General features: G+C 32.5%; 1 protein-coding gene and 1 non-coding gene across 2 annotated transcripts in view; both read right to left on the reverse strand.

Moving 5' to 3' along the window:
* The window catches only part of KLHL1 (kelch like family member 1), a 317,531-nt gene that overhangs the window by 246,823 nt on the left and 50,912 nt on the right, over nt 1–19,796 (reverse strand). The gene's annotated exons all lie outside the window — the stretch shown is intronic.
* LOC126017131 (U6 spliceosomal RNA) lies at nt 5,051–5,158 on the reverse strand. Its single transcript, XR_007498800.1, has one exon. It is a non-coding gene; the product is annotated as a U6 spliceosomal RNA (small nuclear RNA).

The following is a 19,796-nucleotide window of genomic DNA, read 5'->3' on the forward strand; positions in this document are numbered from 1 at the left end:
CTAAAATATTACTGTGAAAGATTTGTAATCCGCTTTGGAAAAAATGTGTTCACATTTTAAAGACTACTGAAATAATTTTACTTCTTAAAAAGCAATGCTACAAAAAAGTAAAAAAAAAATAACATTATATCTTATTTTTAAGCTTCAAGTTTCTAAATACTCTATTGAAAAATGAGCAAATTAAAAATTAATTGTTTTGTGTAAAAGAAACAAATGCAAAAATAAATATATCGTAACTTGACTCAGGAGAATGATAACACACTTTCCTTTTATAATCAGTTCAAAGTAAATGTTGCTCTTTTCCTTTCTTTCATGTTTTCCAAAAAAGCCCACATCCCTTCAGGATGAATCTGTGCAGTCACAAAACTAAGACAAGATATGAATACAAACTAAAGTGGCTATTGTAGCAGTTTAAAGTGATCACATTTCATACAGTAAGAAGGATGAAAAGTGGACCAAAAAGCAATATTGTGATCCTAGTATGACAAGAGCTGTCCTGTCAAAATTTCTTCTTCAATTTCACCAGGAGTGTCATTTTCAAATGTCAAGTACAAAGAAAAAAAAGTTGTATGCTGCTATGTAATAACAATTAATGTTAACGGGAAATATTTGGGATAGACTTTGGAGCCAGGTCAAAAAACGAGGAAATGGTTTATAGAAGCTAAAATATGTGTCATGTTAATAGTTTCAATGAAACTCTTAAAACCCACTTGTCTCAGACTACTTGACAGTAGCACATATACTTGATGATGCTATGACCTTGGCAAAAGGAATTTCTAGAAAAAGTCACTAATAAGAAGTGTGTGTTATTGATTGCATTGGATAAGGTACTACCCAAATGACATCCTAAAAAATGAATTATCCTGTTTCAAGAAGTGAAGAAATAAAAAAAAATTCAGAGATTCCAGGATTTAAAAAATATGAGAAATTAAACCACTACCACATTTTTACTAATCAAAGATAAAATTAGATATATTTCCAGCAGAACCACACAACTTGAATCATCTTTTTCCTCCTCATGAATTAAGGGTGATATAAAAATGAATGCTACTAGGACCAAACAGCCATATGAACATTGAGTGGAAATAAAAATTGGTCAGACTTAAACACCAAACCCAAAGTCAACAACAACAACAGAATGGATACCCTATCTACAACAAGCTATGCACAGAGGGGAGCAGTTATACTAGCACTCTGGGGGAGGGGTGGGGGGAGGAGTGAAATATGGGACACATGCTGGGAAAAGGGGTGGAGAGAGGATAATCCTGGTGGTGGGAATTGCCCTGATTCATTGTCACTATATACCTTAAGTATTACTGTGAAAGATTTGTTATTCATTTTTAGTCACAAAGAAAATTATTAAAACATTTTAGAAAATGAGATATATTTCCATTCATAAGACCATTGTTAAGAATGGGTTCTGGATTAATAACCCAACTAAAGTTTTTAGTCAGACAAAATGATTCAATTTAGTGAAAGAGAAGAGGTTGGAGGGAAAGGAAGACTAATATTTTCTAAGTACTCATAATTGAGTTTATATTGAGAGACAGATCATTTTTGAAAATTATGGTGTGACTATGAGCCCAAAGAAATGTCTGAATATTGATATAAAAATATAGCGTAGAAACTGTGCGGGAAGTCCTGGAACCATAAAAAAAGACCTTGGGGAGTGATAATTAGTATGTACAGAGCAAGTAGTTGTTACCATGACAGTATGCTTGCAGAGGGAGGGGAGAAAACCTGAATCTCTTAGGCCAAAGAAATTCCCTTTCTTACCTCCCCAATATTTACTGTGCCTATTCAAAAAAACTGGGGGGGGGGGCACAAAACCTTGCCACACCAGCATACTTTATTTTTTCTTTTCTTTCTTTTTTACTCTTATGGCCATTATTTGGTGATTTTTTTGTTGTTGCTGTTGCTGAGTGCTTTTTATTCTTTTGAGAGTTACTGTTTTTATTTTATTTATTTTTTAACTGCTTGTTGGGTTTCAAATTATTTTTCTTCTTCCATAAGAGCAACACAACTAGAATCATCTTGTTCTGCCTCATGAATTGAGGAGGAAAATAAAAATGAGTGGTACCAGGACCAAACGGCTGTGTGAATATTGCTTGAACTAAAAAATAATCAGACTTAAACACCAAACCCAAAGTCAACAACAACAAAATTGATACCCTATCTGAAACAAGCTATATACAGAGGGAAACTGTTACACTATCACTCTGGGTGGGCAAAGGAGGGAGATATGGGACACATCTGGAAAAAGGGGTGAAGGGAGGACAACCCTGGAGATGGGAATGGCCCTGATTCATTGTCACTATGTACTTTAAATGTTACTGTGAAAAATTTGTTATTCACTTTTTGCTCACAATAAAAATTATTATAAAAATATAGCGTAGACACTTTATATAAAGGAATTTAAGTTTTCAAAATGTAAAATTCTCCATATTCTTCTATTGTCACACACTGGGTGCTATCGAAATATTTTACAATGGTAAAATTAATAGGAATATAAGATAAAGGGAAGATTACTACTTAGAAGAGTCAATAGTTGTTGGCAGAGAAATATTTTGATTTAAATTATAGGGGGTGATTAATTAAGCAGCATTGCATGATTTTAGCTAGAAGGAATTTCTAATAACAGATTGCCAGCATTTTTAGGATTTCTTGAAACAGTATTTTTGTGAATCAACCACATTCCATTAAATGGGAAACATATTTGATGTTTTTATTTTGGCTCATTCTTAGTATTCTCTTGAGTTTATGAGTAGACACATGTAGAATGGGAACAAAAAGGCAATGACCTATATCTGGAAAGATGCTGAAACTACCTTAGGGATTTGAGTTTTAAATTTGAAACTATGTTAGGAAGAGAACTTTTTAGTGTTTTCTTTGGGAAGACCGCATAAATGCAGAAGAAATGGGAATTGTTAGCTATCACTCCCCACAAAAAGAAGCTGTTAAACTATATATTACAGATAAGGAAGTATTAACTGACACTTCAAAAATATTATTTAACTTGAATTGAGGTAATTAACCTGGCAGTGCTTAGAAATCACGCTTAGGTCCCACATATTATACAGTGATGCAATTTTCCAGAGACTGCATTTGGGTCAGCAGCTCAGTTAGCAAGATATGTGTCTCTTTGAACTCATACTTGAACTTGTTGGGGTTGAATGTTGGGGTTCATTTAATTATTTCTTTGACTGATGGAATGAAGACAGAAGTGACATCCAAGTCTATTACATGTCTGTGAGACATCACATCTTAGGTAGAAATTATCGTGAGAACACCACACCTTATGTAGGATATATTTGTTGAGCTTGGAAGCTGGAATCTAAGGACATAAGAATCAAATTATATACATATTATAAAAAGCATTTTTGAATAATGGATTGATATAATGCTATATATGGACAAGTTGTATTAGTAATAATTTGCCTAATATTACATTTTTCCAAAAGTTTAAAAGATTATTTATTGTAAACATCTTAGTGTAATTATATTCTATAATCTACGAGAGGCAGTAAAATAAACAATGTGAACTTTTTGTCTGATTCTAGAAGGGGTTAATAAATATAGACATGGCAACATTTTGAAGGAAACATATAGGTGAAATTAAAAAAGTCAAAAGTTTCAAAGACTTAAAATATATGTTAGAGAAAAAAAATGGAAAAAATTAGAATGTTGTTCATGCTGCTACCATGCTGTGTCTAAATATGCACAAATCAATTACAATAATGGGAACTTGAACTTCACGATATTTAAAATGTGCATATGTAAATTTGCTTTAAAGTTTATTATAAGCATCAAACAATATATCTATATACGTGCAGTGTTGTGTACAGACTTTACTTCATTAATAGAGATTATTATTAAGGAGTTGTGGACTGGAGCAAGATTGTAGAAAAAATTTGGTAGAGAAAGTCATATTTTTTTTTTAATGATTTTGTGAAATAAAGAAAAGTTGCTTGGAAACAAAAACCCTGCATAGGATATGCAGTACTTGCCTCATTACTAAAGGAAAAATTTGCAAACTGTGTTTGAATATCAAACAACAGACCCTGGCAACATTATGTTGTATTATTTTTGGAAAAAATATAGAGAATTCAATAGCAAAGAAAATTGAGGAAATGAGCACAGTGCACAAAAATTAAATTAAAATGGAACAAGTACTATAATTACATGCAATAGAGTATATAACTATTTTCCCAGTAGGCCTACCCTACATGAAATTGCCCTGCGTTATTTTATCATATTATACTTTGGGGGGTACTTGTTTCTGTGATCACAGATCACTGATCACTTCTGGTTCATTGGTTAAAAATACAAAGATGCTTGATCATTTGAAAGTTGAATGCCTACTTTATTTTAGAAAATGGTTAATTCCCAGGTTCATTCTGAGAGTTCAAAGAACTAGCAAATGCTTTTATGGAGAAATTTTATGTACGCTATTTGATATTATATGTCTACCAGAACTTTTATGAGAACAGATATGTGAGCACAGAGACAAACGTATCTCTAAAATGCAACACAATCAAACAAAAAGTATGTTTCTCAAAAAGCTTTCCAAAGATTAAAACAATTCACAGTAGTTTTCAAATATAAAACATACATATGAAATTTCTAATGTTAATTTGAATGCCTCCCAAAGGCTAGCTAAAATGCATTAATTTTCAAATATATGATTAAAGTTTAGATTTTTTTTCAGGAAGCTAGTATTTTTTTTTATAATAATTAGATCAAAGGAGCTATAGTCCAATTCTTTTAATGTCAGTTGTTGCTCTTAGTTTGTGGGAATAGATGTTAAATTTAGAATTCTCTGTGGTTGCTAATTATTAGAAATTAACAATCTGAAATGATAATTTTGTAAACTAGATAATACTAAAATGAAACTTTGTATATTTTAATTTTTTTATTTTGAGGTATCTAACTCCTTTCTTATTACTAGGAAAGACTGTGTATATCCATTTTTGGAAGAAAAAGTTTATTATTCCCTAAGTAAAAAATATTTAAAATATTTTCCTATGAACTGAGTTTACATGGTCCTTGAAACCATGGTAGAGGAAGCAGTTATTTTTCGTGGCATCCTTGTGCAGGGGACTTGCTAATCTTCTCTGTATCTTTGCAATTTTAGTATATGTGCTGCCGAAGTGAGCATGGAAGCAGTTATTTTAATGATGGGTATGGTGTTAGTAGGATATTTTTCATTTGTTTTCTTGAGCCACACCCAGTGATTCTCAGGGGTTACTCCTGGCTCTGTGCTCAGAAATTGCTCCTGGCAGGCTTGAGGTATCATATGGTATGCCAAGGCTCGATCTCTGGTTCAGTCTCAGGTAGGCCACATGCAGGCAAATGCCCTACTGCTATGCTATCACTCAGGCCCACTGATTTCTCTGTGAATATTATAAGTAAAAGTATTGTAAATCTTAGTACCTCAGTTTAAAAATGAATGTAAGAAAGTTCAATTTATAGTTTTCTCAGTATCAGTATGAAGTACCATATATTGACGTGATGTAGTAGGATACTAATAATTATTTTATAGACAAAACTTGACTCTAAGTTTTAGCACAGATTTAATGGCAAACCCTTAAATATGTTCTAATAGAGCTATCTTCTGTGATAATTTTTATAGCAGTTCCCTAAAATCAAGGCAAGAATATCTATAGCAATGCTTCTGCTATTAACTATTAAGAAGCACCTCAAGCACTACAATAATATATGCAGTCTTATTTAAAAAAATAGAACTTATGTATTATTAATATTTAATCAAATATAATTCCACTCTTCTGTTTTATTTAATGAATATGCATAGTTCTAAATGAGTTATTGTTGATATGCTGAATAATGGATGGATCACATCTTTTATTACAAATCCTTTACATATTAAAGATTAAGAATGTTGAAATACAGACTGTTATCTTAAGGAAAGAAGGTATTATTTGTTCTATTTTAAAATGTATTCTTTAGGTAAAAAGAAGCAGGAAAAACAAAGGATATAAACCCGGGATCTCCATCTGTCTGCTGAGCAGGGACTCAGCAGTTAGTATGATAGAGGTTGCCATAAGTTTGTGGAACAGTTGTCATGGAAACTGTATTTCTATGCATCACTGCTTGTAAGGGATCAGGAGCAAGACTGAGAAACAAGTCCCATTGTCAGATCATAAAAGAGTAAAGATTTTCCTTGCATACCTCAACACTTAATCACTACTGTCAGTCATTAATCTGATTCATAATATTATATGTTTAAAAGTCTTATTGTGATTTAAGTAACATTTATAATAAAGTTAATATTTACAGTCCTAATATATAATCAGTTCACCCCACCACCAAATAATCCAAAACTCTAACAATGTTTTTCTATAATTTCAGCCTACTTATTACTTCCCTCAAAATCACAAACCCTATATTTCCTACCGAAATTTTAGTAATATCCATTTAGTAATTCAAGGCCAATGGTTTTCATTCCATATCTATCTCCTAATTCAGTTTACCTATGTTTCACCCAATATTTGTTCTCTCTGACTTAAGAACTGGGGAAGAGAAATAGACTATATCTGGTTAGGATGATGGTAACATGCATATTGTCATTTGTCCAAATATTTTTTTTTTGTTTTGGGGCCACACCCGTTGATGTTCAGGGGTTACTCCTAGTTACGTGCTCAGAAATTGCTCCTGACTTGGGGGGGACCATATGGGATGCCAGGGATCCAATGGTGGTCCGTCCTAGGCTAGCTCTTGCAAGACAGACACCTTATCTTTAGCACCACGGCTCCGGCCACTTGTCCAAATAATTTAATCTGTGTACACATCGATGTACACATGTACACATGATGTAAATTATATCTTTGTTTTTAGGAAGATTAACAAACCTAAAATAATTAATCTTAAAATGTTTTCTCATTTAATTTTGTAGTTGTTAGAAACTGATCATTGATTTTTAATATACTTATTAATGTTCCAGGATTGATAACACTGGAAGCTAATGTAGAATGATAACTATGTGATATAATATTATCTAGGCAATAGAAAGTGGCCAAAGAAGAATGTGGTCTCCAATCATCATTCAAGAATGTGACTTCACCACCCAGCAGTAGAGTGAAGTAGTATATATTTTGTTCCTCTGATATTTGGGTAAAAATTGTGATTGTTGAAAAAAAATTCTTAGAAATTCCAGTTTTTCTTTTTAGTAGAATGATTGCATACTTGAAAAAAAAATTGAAGTCAATTTTTTCAATCATCTTTAACAGAAAAGAAAAACACATGCAGGTTTTTCTGTGTAAATGGATGAATCTCTATGTGTATATGCTGTGTTTACATGTGCCTGTATTTGGACATATCAAAAGTAAGATCCAGTTAGCAATATGTTTTGTCATTTTTTTGAGACTGAAAATACACCTGGATTTTATTAAACAGCTTCATGAAGTCTGAAATAATGTCAAAATATTTTACTTCATTACAATTAACATTAAAGTTAGATTATTGTTAGTTAAAATGTGAATCTACTGCTGTTTCAATATGTATTTTAAAATAAAATTCAAAATAAATTTTCATAAATAAATAAAAAAATTTGTCCTGCATGGAATTCATTATGCATTAAATTAAGAATTATTTTTGTTGTTGTTGTTGTTGTTCTGTTTTGGGGCCAAACCCAGTGACGCTCAGGGGTTACTCCTGACTATGTGCTCAAAATTGCCCCTGGCTTTGAGGACCATATAGGACATGGGGGGTTGGTGGAATCGAACCACGATTCGTCCTAGGTTAGCGTGTGTAAGGCAAAAACCCTGCAACCTGTGCCACCCCTCTGACCCAATAAATTATTATTGTGTTATAATATGTTAACATATTATACTCTGGTAGAAATAAATGAACCAGGCTTATTAGTAAAATAATTACTAAATGAATATTTAATTTCAAGATGATTCATACATAAAATGTACTTTTATCTATAATGCATTATGAAAACCAGTCTTTACATATATTAAAATTGATATTCTTTGTTCATTAGTAATTATGTTTACTGAGAAAGAATTATTGTCTAACTTTCTAAATACGTGCATAGTTAATCTAATATAGAAAAATTAAGTCTGGTTTTGTAAGAAAAACATTGATGCTAAATATTTGGACAACTCAATGAATTGATGAGAATTTATCAGACATAATATGGAATTATATAAGGGATAAAGTTAAAGCAATAGATGAGCCTTATGCTATATAATAAAAAACGTTTTAGAGAGATTTTTCTGTGAGAGAGCATAGCTGTTAGAGTTCTTTATATTTACCACCAACCTAGGTTTAATAACCATACTCTATATATTCCTCTGAGTCAGGCCTATAATAATCCCTGAGAGCAGAGCAAGAAGTCAGGCCAAATCACACACAGATTTAGTCCAAATCCTAAAAATAAAAATTAAAAAGAAACTTTCTAGTCTATAGAAATTAAAAATACTGAAATCCTATTAGTGAATATTAAATATATATGTTATATTATAGCAATTATATGATTAATATAATTTATTGTTTCCAAATATAGGTTTCAATGATGAGTATAACTCTGTACAATAATTCCCATATTATCAATAGACATTATATTTGGAAATAGTCCTCATTTTTATAAAATAGTCAATAATTTTAGCTATATGTCTACATCTTTAGATTTATTGATATAATGATATATCATACATTATATATTTATTTTTAGATTTGGGGCTACACCCACTAGCGATCAGGAATCACTCCTGGCAGGCTTGGGGGACCATATGGAATGCCAGGTATTGAACCCAGATATGCCATGTGAAAAGCAAATGCCCTATCTGCTGTGCTATCTCTTTGGCCCCAATATTTATTTATTTTTATTTATATCATCATGGTTTACAGACTTTTTCATAGTTGAATTTAGATTAAAAAAAAACAGCATTAATTTTACCACCAGTGAGAGCTTACCTCCAAAGTTACCAAAGTTCATCCCCAAAGCTCAACTGTGGTCACCACAGCCCTTTGTCCCTTTCCAGTCTGCCATGATAACAGGCACCTTTTTAAGTTTGTTTTTTTAAAGTCTGGGTTTCATAATTTCAGTACTGTGACTTTGTGGTTTGCATATTTTCTTCTGTCCTTCCTTAACACTAGTGTACTTGCATCCTCTTAATTCATGAACCTGCTTATTTAACATCTGTCTTTCTCTACAACTCATTTATTTACTTGTTTGTTTGTTTGTGACACCCAGTGGCACTCAGGGAGTTACTCCTGTCTCTGCACTTAGAAATTACTCTTGGTAGGCTCATGAAATGCCTGGGATCAAACCCTGGTCGGTTACACATAAGGCATACGCCCTACACTCAGTACTATCTCTGTGGCTCCTCCTGTTATCATATTTCTTTCCTTCTCTTAACTATACTCTGATGCCGAAAGTGTTCTAGACAACTCCCATTTAAATCATTCAATTCCCTCATGCAATTATTCTAAATACTATATAAAGTGATTCATCATGATATAGGATGACATCATTTTCTATTTTAAAATGTAATTTCACAGTCTGGATGTTGTGAATTCAGTCTTAGCATTGTAAGTCCTCTATATATTTCATTGAATTTAAGTTATTCTGTCTTTGCTCTTGGGCTACATATAAATAAACTTTTTTTTAAAACAAAAACAGCTTTTATTTGATGGCAGTGTGCTCAAGAGAGAATCCATGCTTCTCCAAATGTTGAGGGAGATCTGGTACAGAAGTCATCATGAAATTAAGAAATTTCACATCTCAAGAGCAGAGGTGTGGGACTGAGTGATAGCAGAGCGGGTAAGGCTTTTGTCTTGCACGTTGTCTATCCCAAGTTTGATTTCCATCATCCCATATGGTTCCCTGAACCTGCCAGGAGTAATTTCTTTGCACAGAGCTAGGAGTAACCTCTTAATGCCATTGTATATGGTCCAAAAACTAAAAAAGAAAAGAAAAGAAAGTAGATGTGGGTGACATGTGTGGGGTGACAGTCCACAGGAGTACTGCATCAATACATGGGTCCAGGGAGCACATGAGTGGAAGTACACTGTGTTTTAACAGTAAGCTTCATTTCATTTATATTATTTTCCATTTGTTATCTAAAAGTAAATATTTTATTTTGTCTATTTAGCTCTTTAGTGTTCATATCACTACCTTATTCTTTTTAAACTCAAATTGTAAGTTAGAATTTTTTCCATTCTCAGTAAAACTTACTTAAGCATTAGATTTTTGCTTGTTTGTTTGTTTGCTTTTTATTTTTTAGTCACACCCGGAGTCACTTAAGGTTACTCCTGTCTTCGCACTCAGATATCACTCCTGCCAGGAATTCTCTAAAATGATGGGGGACCATCAGGGATGCTGGGATTCGAACCACGGTCTATCCTGTAATGGCTGCTTTCAAAGCAAATCCCCCACCACTGTGCTATCTCTTGGGCCTCACCATTAGATTGTTTTTTGTTTTTGTTTTGTTTTGTTTTGGCCACATCCGGAGATGCTCAGGAGTTAATCCTGGCTCTGCACTCAGAAATTGCTCCTGACTTGGGAGACCATATGGGGGAGCCAGGGGATTGAACCGTGGCCATCCTAAACTATAGCTGGCAAGGCTCCTGCCCCAGCATTAGATTCTTAATGAGTTTAAGCCCACTGCTATTTTCTTCAGAATTTAAATGTCACTTAATATGTTATTTAATATATGCTATTTAATTCATGTTAGACTTTCTAAATGCAATATTATTTACTTTATTTCATTAAATTTTAATGTTATTCTTAGATAAATATTGAAGAATGTATGTACTCCAATTTCACAGAAACGTTTGATCTTAAAATAAAAAATAAAGGCATAAAAAGCTTCTCAGACTATCTGCCCTGATACATGATTTTTTTTAACCTATATTATGCCAATTGATTTCTAGCTTGTATCTTATTTGGAGCTGGGGCCACATACTGTGGTACTGTGTGAATATTACTTAGTACGTAATTAAAGTTTGCTCCTGGCAGTGCCTGAAGGAACATGTTTGTGGGGGTGGTACTTGGCCTTCTATAAGCAAAGTACTTCAGCCCTTTGAGCATTCTCATATCTCAACCTAACTGTTATCTTCTCTGCCAGGAATCGCCTTAGATACAATTTTGTCTTATAGCACCACAATCCTAGACAAAATAAGTTCCTATTATCCTCTACCCAACAACTTCACAGTCTATTAAAAATTAAATTCTAATTACTTTCTATGGTCCATAAAGCCATTGGCAACTAAGTTCTTTTCTACAATCCATTCTATTTTTCACCAAGACACAGTTCACATTTGTCTTTTGGATTCTGCTTTTACAGAGTTTTGTGTATGCTCTACCCCAAAGGAATTTTATTTATTACCCTCTGATCTATAGCAATTACCTCCAATTTTAAGATTGCTCTTTCACTCTGTATTTTGATTTTTTTCTCAGATGAAACCTAAAATGACTTAGCACTTTGTCTTGAAGAACACCAGCAATTTGGAATTATTTTTTACTTTAGTTTGTTTTATTATGTTTTTAAGGAGTTGTAAAATAGTAGGCACTCACAATACTTGCTGAATTATTTGTTTTATTTCTCCAAATTCACATAAAAAATAGAACTTTTTAGCTAATTTCTATTTCAAAAAATACCCAGTATCAAGCTGTATACCAGTATATTAACTCTATACTATGTTGTTTTGTATTTATTTAGAGAAATAATTAAGGTCCATTCTAAAACTAATATACCATATATACTCAAGAATAAGCCACCACCACCCCTAATTGTAGCCTAAAAACTGGGAAAACATAGTGACTCGAATATAAGCGGAGGTAAAAAAAATGCAGCAGCAACTGTAAATTTCAAAAGTAAAAACACATACCCAAAACAATTACAATAATTGAGGATTCAGTAAATAAATAAGTAAATAAATAAATACATGATTACATTTACAATGCATGATTGTTTGATATACTATATACCATAAACCACATTAACCCATAGTATTCAATGGCAACTTTAATAAATTGAATAAACCACTTAAGACAGTAAAGCATTGTAAATAAATGGTTAACAATCCTGAATCTTTATACTCCATAATTCCTGATTATAAGGATTCAGGATTTATAAACATTTATTTACATGACTTTACTGTCCTAAATGAGTGTTTTACTTAATTAAATGTGCCGTTGAATATTGTGGGTTTAATAGTTTAGTGGCATACAGTTCAGTTCAGCCGTCTACCTCTTCAGCTCACCCCCAACTTTTGAACTGAGCTGAAGCATTGCCCCTTCCAGCAGAAGATGACTAGATACTTCGTGCATGTGATTCGGGGCTTGCACACTGAATCAAATAATCTGTATGACCCGAGTATAAGCCGAGTTTGAATTTTTTCGCACAAATTTTGTGCCAGAAATCTCGGACTATATTCAAGTATATAGGTAAACAAGTTCCTTTTCATTTTGAAACATTTTATCTTCATGCTTAAGTTTTAATTTTGACTTGCATATTAGTATAAAAATATGACCCAATATCTTACTTTTATTAATAGAAGTAATGTTTTTATATTTCTGTGCCTATGTAGCACTACAATATCACAGGTGTTAAATTGTGAGCATGCAAAAATCATGGAACTGAACTGGACAATGAGCACTATTTTTAGATTTGACTATTTCAAGTTTGATCACTGAGTAATTTTTAGTGGAGTGTCATTTAACCTATGTTAAAACAGTTTGTTGATATAAAAAAAAGGAAATAGCAATACTAAAGTTTCACATGTGTTAAGTAAATAAAGTCATTTTGACGATCTTTTAGACACAGATTACAGAATACTATTTGAGCTGTTACACATAAGTATACCAATAGACATGTCAAAGAATACAAACCTAAGTCATATATTCATTATTTAAAAGTCAAAACTTCTTATTTTAAGAAATTTTTAAGAACAGTGGAAACACTGAATTCTTTAAATATCATTAAACTAAACTAATAGTTTTTTATTTATATATACTTATTAATTTTAAATGGAAAAGGAGATGGCAAATTTTAAAAAGATGCTTTGCTACAATGAAATTAAGTACAAATACACACACAAACAAAAACTCACAATATTAGTTTCAGAAAATTGTTTGGTGGTCACCAGTGGGCAATCAGGATCAAGATTGGTGAAAAAATGTAAAGAAAATAATGTTAGGTGGTGAATAAAACTTTGGTAGTGTTCATAATTTAGTAGTTCATACTGATACTTAAGTATTATAGTTTATACTTGAATTGTATATTATATATTAAAATTACTTCAGTAAAAGTAAACATAGCTATGGACAAAATAATCTAAGCAAAAAATTTCAAAATATTCTATCAAAACTTCATTTTTATATTTTATGTGCATGATTTAAAAATATTGATATTTTACTGATTCATAATTAATTTAGAAGTTTTAGAATTTCAGGGTTTTGTTTTCTGTTTGTTTTTGTTCTTTTGCCATACTCAGCTGTGGTCAGGTCTTACTCTTGGCTGGCTCAGTGGATCATATAGGATGCTGGGGAGCACATGTAGTTCAACTGTATTGAAAGGCCAACAATCTACTCAAAGTATATCTCTGGCCCCTAGAACTTCAAATTTTCTTATATATTAAAACCATCACCATCATCAAGGTTTCAGAGCCATTCCACCCCACAAAACTCTTCCTTTGTCTATTGTTTACTTTCATAGATTTTTAACAAGTGTAGGGGTTAGTTTTACTGATTTCTCTTTTTTGCAGTTCATTTTCTTTCATTAATCACAACACAGATAAGAACAAGACCATCTAGTAATTCTAATTTTCATATTTAGTGAAATTAATTAATTTTTAAAACTTATTTTGCTAATATAATTTTTCTGCTGAAGAGGTTGGAGAGATTGTACAGCAGCAGAGTGTTTGCCTTGCATGCAGCAGCCAATCCAGGAGAGATGTTGATTTGAATCCTGATATCCCGTATGATCCCCCATACCTTCCAGGAGTGATTTCTGAGCACAGAGCCAGGAGTAACCCCTGGCCCAAAACAAAACAAAACAAAAACAAAAAAACTATCTAAACCAAACAAACCACTGAAGCATATCTTTCAAATGCACATTACTCTTAAAACAACACACACATGATTACAAACATAATTGTAGTTGGATTTCAGTCATAACAAGAACACCCCCTTCATCCATGCAACCTTCCCATCACCAATGCCCACATCTCTTCCCTCCTCCACCCCCCACCTGCATTCGAGACAGGCTTTCTACATCCCTCACTCACTGACATTGCTATGATAGTTCTCAGCGTAGTTATTTCTCTAACTGCACTCACCACTCTTTGTGGTGAGCTTTATATCTTGAGCCAGACCTTCCGGCCCTCAACTCTGGTAATTATTTCAATATCTTAAATTTTTCTTAAAACCCATACATGAGTGAGGAAAAAAAAAAGAAAGAAGTCAGAGGGAGAGAGACACATAGAATAGTCTCACTTATCTTTGAGTTTAAAAAAAGACATTATTGTAATAATGCCCAGAGATGAGGGCCTAAGAACTGACTCACAATATGAAGATTACCACAGAGTAGTGAGTGCAGTTAGATAAATAGCTACACTTAGAACTACCGTGACAATGTTAACGAGTGAGAGAAATAGATTGCCTGTCTCGAGTACAGGAAGGGGGTGGAGGAGGGAAATGAGGGGCATTGGTGGTGGGACTGTTGCATTGGTGAAGGGTGGTGTTCTTTTTTTTTGTAACCAACCCCAAGTCAAGTACATTTACTATCTGCGATACTATCTTTTTTAAATTTATTATATATATATGTATATATATAAAAATCTTTCACCAGTGCAACATTCCCATCATCAATATTCCAACATTCCCATCACCAGTATTCTGCACCTCAAAGGAAATAGTGCCCAGAATACAAGAGCCACCCACTGAGTGGGAGAAACTATTCACTCAATACCCATCAGATAAGGGGTTAATATCCAAAATATACAAAGCACTGACATTACTTTTAGCACACCCATGATTACAAATATAATAGTAGTAGAAAAATAGTAGAAAATATTAGAAATAGAATATTAATATTAGAAATAGTAGAAAAATAGTAGAAAATTCATCTAACCCCATCAAAAAATGTGGAGAAGAAATGAACAGACACTTTGACAAAAAAGAAATGCAAATGGCTAAAAGGCACATGAAAAAATGCTCCACATCACTAATCATCAGGGAGATGCAAATCAAAACAACTATGAGGTACCATCTCACGCCACAGAGATTGGCACACATCACAAAAAATGAGAACAAGCAGTGCTGGTGGGGATGTGGAGAGAAAGGAACTCTTATCCACTGCTGGTGGGAATGCCGTCTGGTCCAACCTTTGTGGGAAGCGATATGGAGATTTCTCCAAAAGCTGGAAATTGAGCTCCCTTACCATCCAGCTATACCACTCCTAGGGATATATCCTAAGAACACGAAAATACAATACAAAAATTCCTTCCTCACACCTATATTCATTGCAGCATTGTTTACAATGGCCAGACTCTGGAAACAGCCTAGATGCCCCTCAATAGATATATGGCTAAAGAAACTATGGTACATATATACAATGAAATATCATACAGCCGTCAGGAGAGATGAAGTCATGAAATTTTCCTATACATGGATATATATGGAATCTATTATGTTGAGTGAAATAAGTCAGAGGGAGAGAAATAAATACAGAATGGTCTCACTCATCTATAGATTTTGAGAAATACCAAAAACATCTGTGAATTGATTCTCAGAGACAAAATAAAGAAGGACTAGAGGGTACAGCTCCCGACATGAAGCTCACCACAGAGATTGTTGGGTGCAGTCACAGAAAGAATTAAACTGAGAACTATTATAACAAAATGTGACTGAATGATGGAAGTAGAAAACCTGTCAAGAGTACAGGCCGGTGTGGGGTGGGGAGGAGGGACACTTGGGATATTGGTGAAGGGAATGTTGCACGGGCGGTGTTCTTTTTATAACTGAAGCCCAACTACAATCATGTTTGCAATCATAGTTTTAAAATTTAAATAAAGATATTATTAAAAACAACAACAGCAACACACCTAATACTAAAGTAGAAATTCTGGGTTCTTTTCAAAGTTGCTGTCTAAAGCAGTATTCCTCAGTCTTTTTTCTTTTTTTTATTATATTGGTCTTTTTCCAAACCTGTTTTCTTCCTATAATCTCCATGACTAGTGGTTGTCCCGTAGTTTCACTGTTTAGCCCTTGGTTTATACAATATTTACTTGTGGTCACTTGAAATATATTTTCCATAGTTGATTTATACTTTAGTCAAAGAAATGCTTGGTTTCTTAAGGATATAGAAACTCCGCTGTCCCAATAAAAAAACATAGTCTTAATGTGACTGACTAGAGTAAAATTATAAAGTAATCCACTGTCTGTAATTACTGTCTGTAATATTTGCAAGGTTGTTAGCAAAACATCATATACATAAAATAAAATTTAATATATATAAAAGTTTAGTATTTTCAGTTTCAGTTTAAGGGAGAAAAACTTAGATGACAACTTTAAGTTAAATTTATCAAATGGAAAAATATATACATTCATTTATTTTTCAGTCCAAATAATCAAACATGGAAGATATTCATTTTATTGTTGAACAAAATCGTAAAATAAAAATTGTTTTTATTGGTATGGAAATGTGATTAAGTAATAAAGGTATATGGCAGACACCAAATAAGTGAAGAAAATATATCTCTGAACCAATTATTTTCTTTCTCTTACTATAAATATTAGTTTAAGATGCAGAATTATTTTTGATAGATTTCTACATTTTCTCTAAAGAAACTGTAAGAAAAAACTAAAGTAACAATTGTCACATTTACGAGTTAATTAACAATTGCTTATTCTGGATCAGAGTTACTAATATTGCATATATATGGCCCTAAATCAACACAGAAATTAATTGTGGCTATTTTATTTGTATCTCTATCGTCTGTTGAAGAGCAAAATAATCATCATCAACAATGTTATCAGCATAAATGTAATAAATGTATTAATCATCATTAAAAACATTAATCATTTATTATATACCCTGATAGTCTGCTAAAATCTTTGCACTTTTAGTAGTTAATTAATATAGAAAATTATTATTTCACAGTAGTTTTATAAATAGTACATTCAACCTCTTTACTTTTATAACAAGCTTAAATATTATAAAGTAATAAAGTTTTGTCTAAAGTTTAAACAAATTTTACAAAGGGAAAATGAAGCAAAGATAAATCTCTTTTACCATATAATTTAAAAATACAAAATATTATTGCTTAATTGTTAAGCATATTTTTGTCTTGTGTGATTGGTTGGAGCATAAGTAATACTCTATTTTATAATTACATTAGCATAAAACCATATAAAAGAACAAAGTTAAAATGATAGAAAAATGACATACTAGATTCATAGATAAATTTAAGTTTACAAAATATGTTTTATGTATACAAAATATAAATGTAAACTAAATAATTGTTACCTTAACATTTATTAAGCCTTTATTTCTGTCTTTAATTGATCATTTAAATTAATATACAGTAAAAAAGAACATTTTTTTGCTTCATAATTTATTTACTGATAATGTCATCCATTCAAAAGTTACAAGTCACTTTTGGTAATCTGTATTTTATCAGAAGGAAGCATTTTGATTGAAACTAGCTTGTGTTGCATAAAATATTCACATTTTATTCCAGAGCTTTATGACTTAAGAAACCTTTCCATAAAATTCTTCTTCAGAAGCCAGAATGTGCTTCTGTATTAAACTTTTATATGGTGAGTGAAAGTTTTATAAGGCTTTAGATGATGAAATATTAAAACAAAGGTAAAGTTCTGATATGTTCAAGTAAAAGGACTGAGTTGAGCTGAGACTTTCCTATTTTTCACTTTTACTCTTATTCTTTTCATTATAAAGAGAATTATGAAAGAAATATTGTATACTTTAGAAGTTCTCAAAGGGACAATGATATTGGCTCATTCCCTTGCTATGTGCTACAACTGATATTCCAAAAATTATTTAAAATAAATACAAGATATATATTATACAGTGACATGAATCATTAATCATTTTATATATGCGTTTATATATGTGTTCAATATGATCATGCTTCTCTAGCCTAGGAATATATTAATTAGATTTCTGAATACAAAATAAGTTTTAACTCACTTGGTAAATATTAATAATCCGCCATGAATATGCCACTTTCCCATAGTATACAACATCTGTATCAAATCTCAGTAGTTTGAAAGTTCTTCCGTGTAATAACTAACTTTCTGGCAATAATTACCACCCTTAGCAAACCAGTTGTAATGTGTTTCATAATGAGATTTAGCAGCAAGTCTTTTTCTGACATTATACAATTAATTCTGAATAAAAATTAAAACTTATAAGTATAAAACAATCATCCAGACAGCAAATAAGTCTATCCGTGTTTAAAATATAAAGACACATAGTTTAGAAAGATAGTAAATGCATCTAGAACACAGACTTCTACAAAAATAGTTGTGGGGGGTGGTAAGTAGAAATGATATTTAAAAAAAATGATTAAGTAATTTTCTCAGGTAAACTTTTGGATCCTAAAAATCATTTTTAATGTTACACAACTATATTTATTATGTAGAGATCTAATAATAGTACTTAATGATGACATATTAGTCACACTGTGCTTTTCCTAAAACCAAAATCTTACAAAATAACCATTTCATTATGTTTTAGTTGTGCCTCTACATAAATAAAAATTAGTGGCATCTCTGGGTTGGAGTGATGGCACTAGAGGTTAAACATCTGCCTTGCAAGCACTAGCCTAAACAGACTGTGGTTCGATCCCCCTGGCGTCCCATATGGTCCCCACAAGCCAGGAGCGATTTCTGAGCTCATAACTAGGAGAAACCTCTGAGCCTCAATGGGTGTGCCCCCTAAAAACAAACAAACAAAAAAACAAAATTTAGTTTCTTCTCATGGGCTGGTTCTTCCAGTCCTCATCTCTATTGTCTTTGAGTATTATTATTACTACAAAAATGTCTTTTTTTTTCTTAAATTCCACAGATTAGTGAAGCTTACCACAAAGAGTGGTGAGAGCAGTTAGAGAAATAACTCCACTGAAAACTATCATGACAATTACCATTGAGTGAGAGAAGGTGAATGCCTGAATTGTATACAGGCAAGAGGTAGGGGATAAGGGAGATGGGAGCATTGGTGATGGGAAAGTTGCATTGGTGAATGGGGGGAGAGGTGTCCATTTTTCTTTCTTTCTTTTTTTTTTTTTTTTGTTTTTGTTTTTGAGCCACACCTGATTATGCTCAGGGGTTACTCCTGGTTATGTGCTCAGAAATCTCTCTTGGCTTGGGGGACCATATGGGACTCCCGGTTGTCTAATTGCAGTCTGTCCTGTGCTAGCCCAGTCAAGGCTTGTGCCACCGCTCCAGCCCCATGGTGGTGTCCTTATATATAACAGAAACTAACTACAAACATGTTTGTAATCATGGTGCTTAAATTAAGATATTATTAAAAAAAATAGTGGCGTATAGTTGTATATTTTATTGGTAATTGCCTTAAGCTTAGTCTTATTTTGAATTTGAGGAATTTTGCTGTGGTTAATTGACATGAGGACTTCCTAAAATACATAGGGTTTTTTTCCTGGCAGAAATTAGGGGTCATACAGAGTGTCAGAGATCAAACTCAGGTTAACAATGCAAGGGAATACCTTATCTGCTGTACTATCTTGTCCCTCTGACCCCTAGGATTTTTTTTTTGATGTGGGAAATTTTAGGGTCATTT

The sequence above is a fragment of the Suncus etruscus genome, chromosome 8 (genome assembly GCF_024139225.1).
Source record: "Suncus etruscus isolate mSunEtr1 chromosome 8, mSunEtr1.pri.cur, whole genome shotgun sequence".
Classification (NCBI taxonomy): Eukaryota; Metazoa; Chordata; class Mammalia; order Eulipotyphla; family Soricidae; genus Suncus; species Suncus etruscus.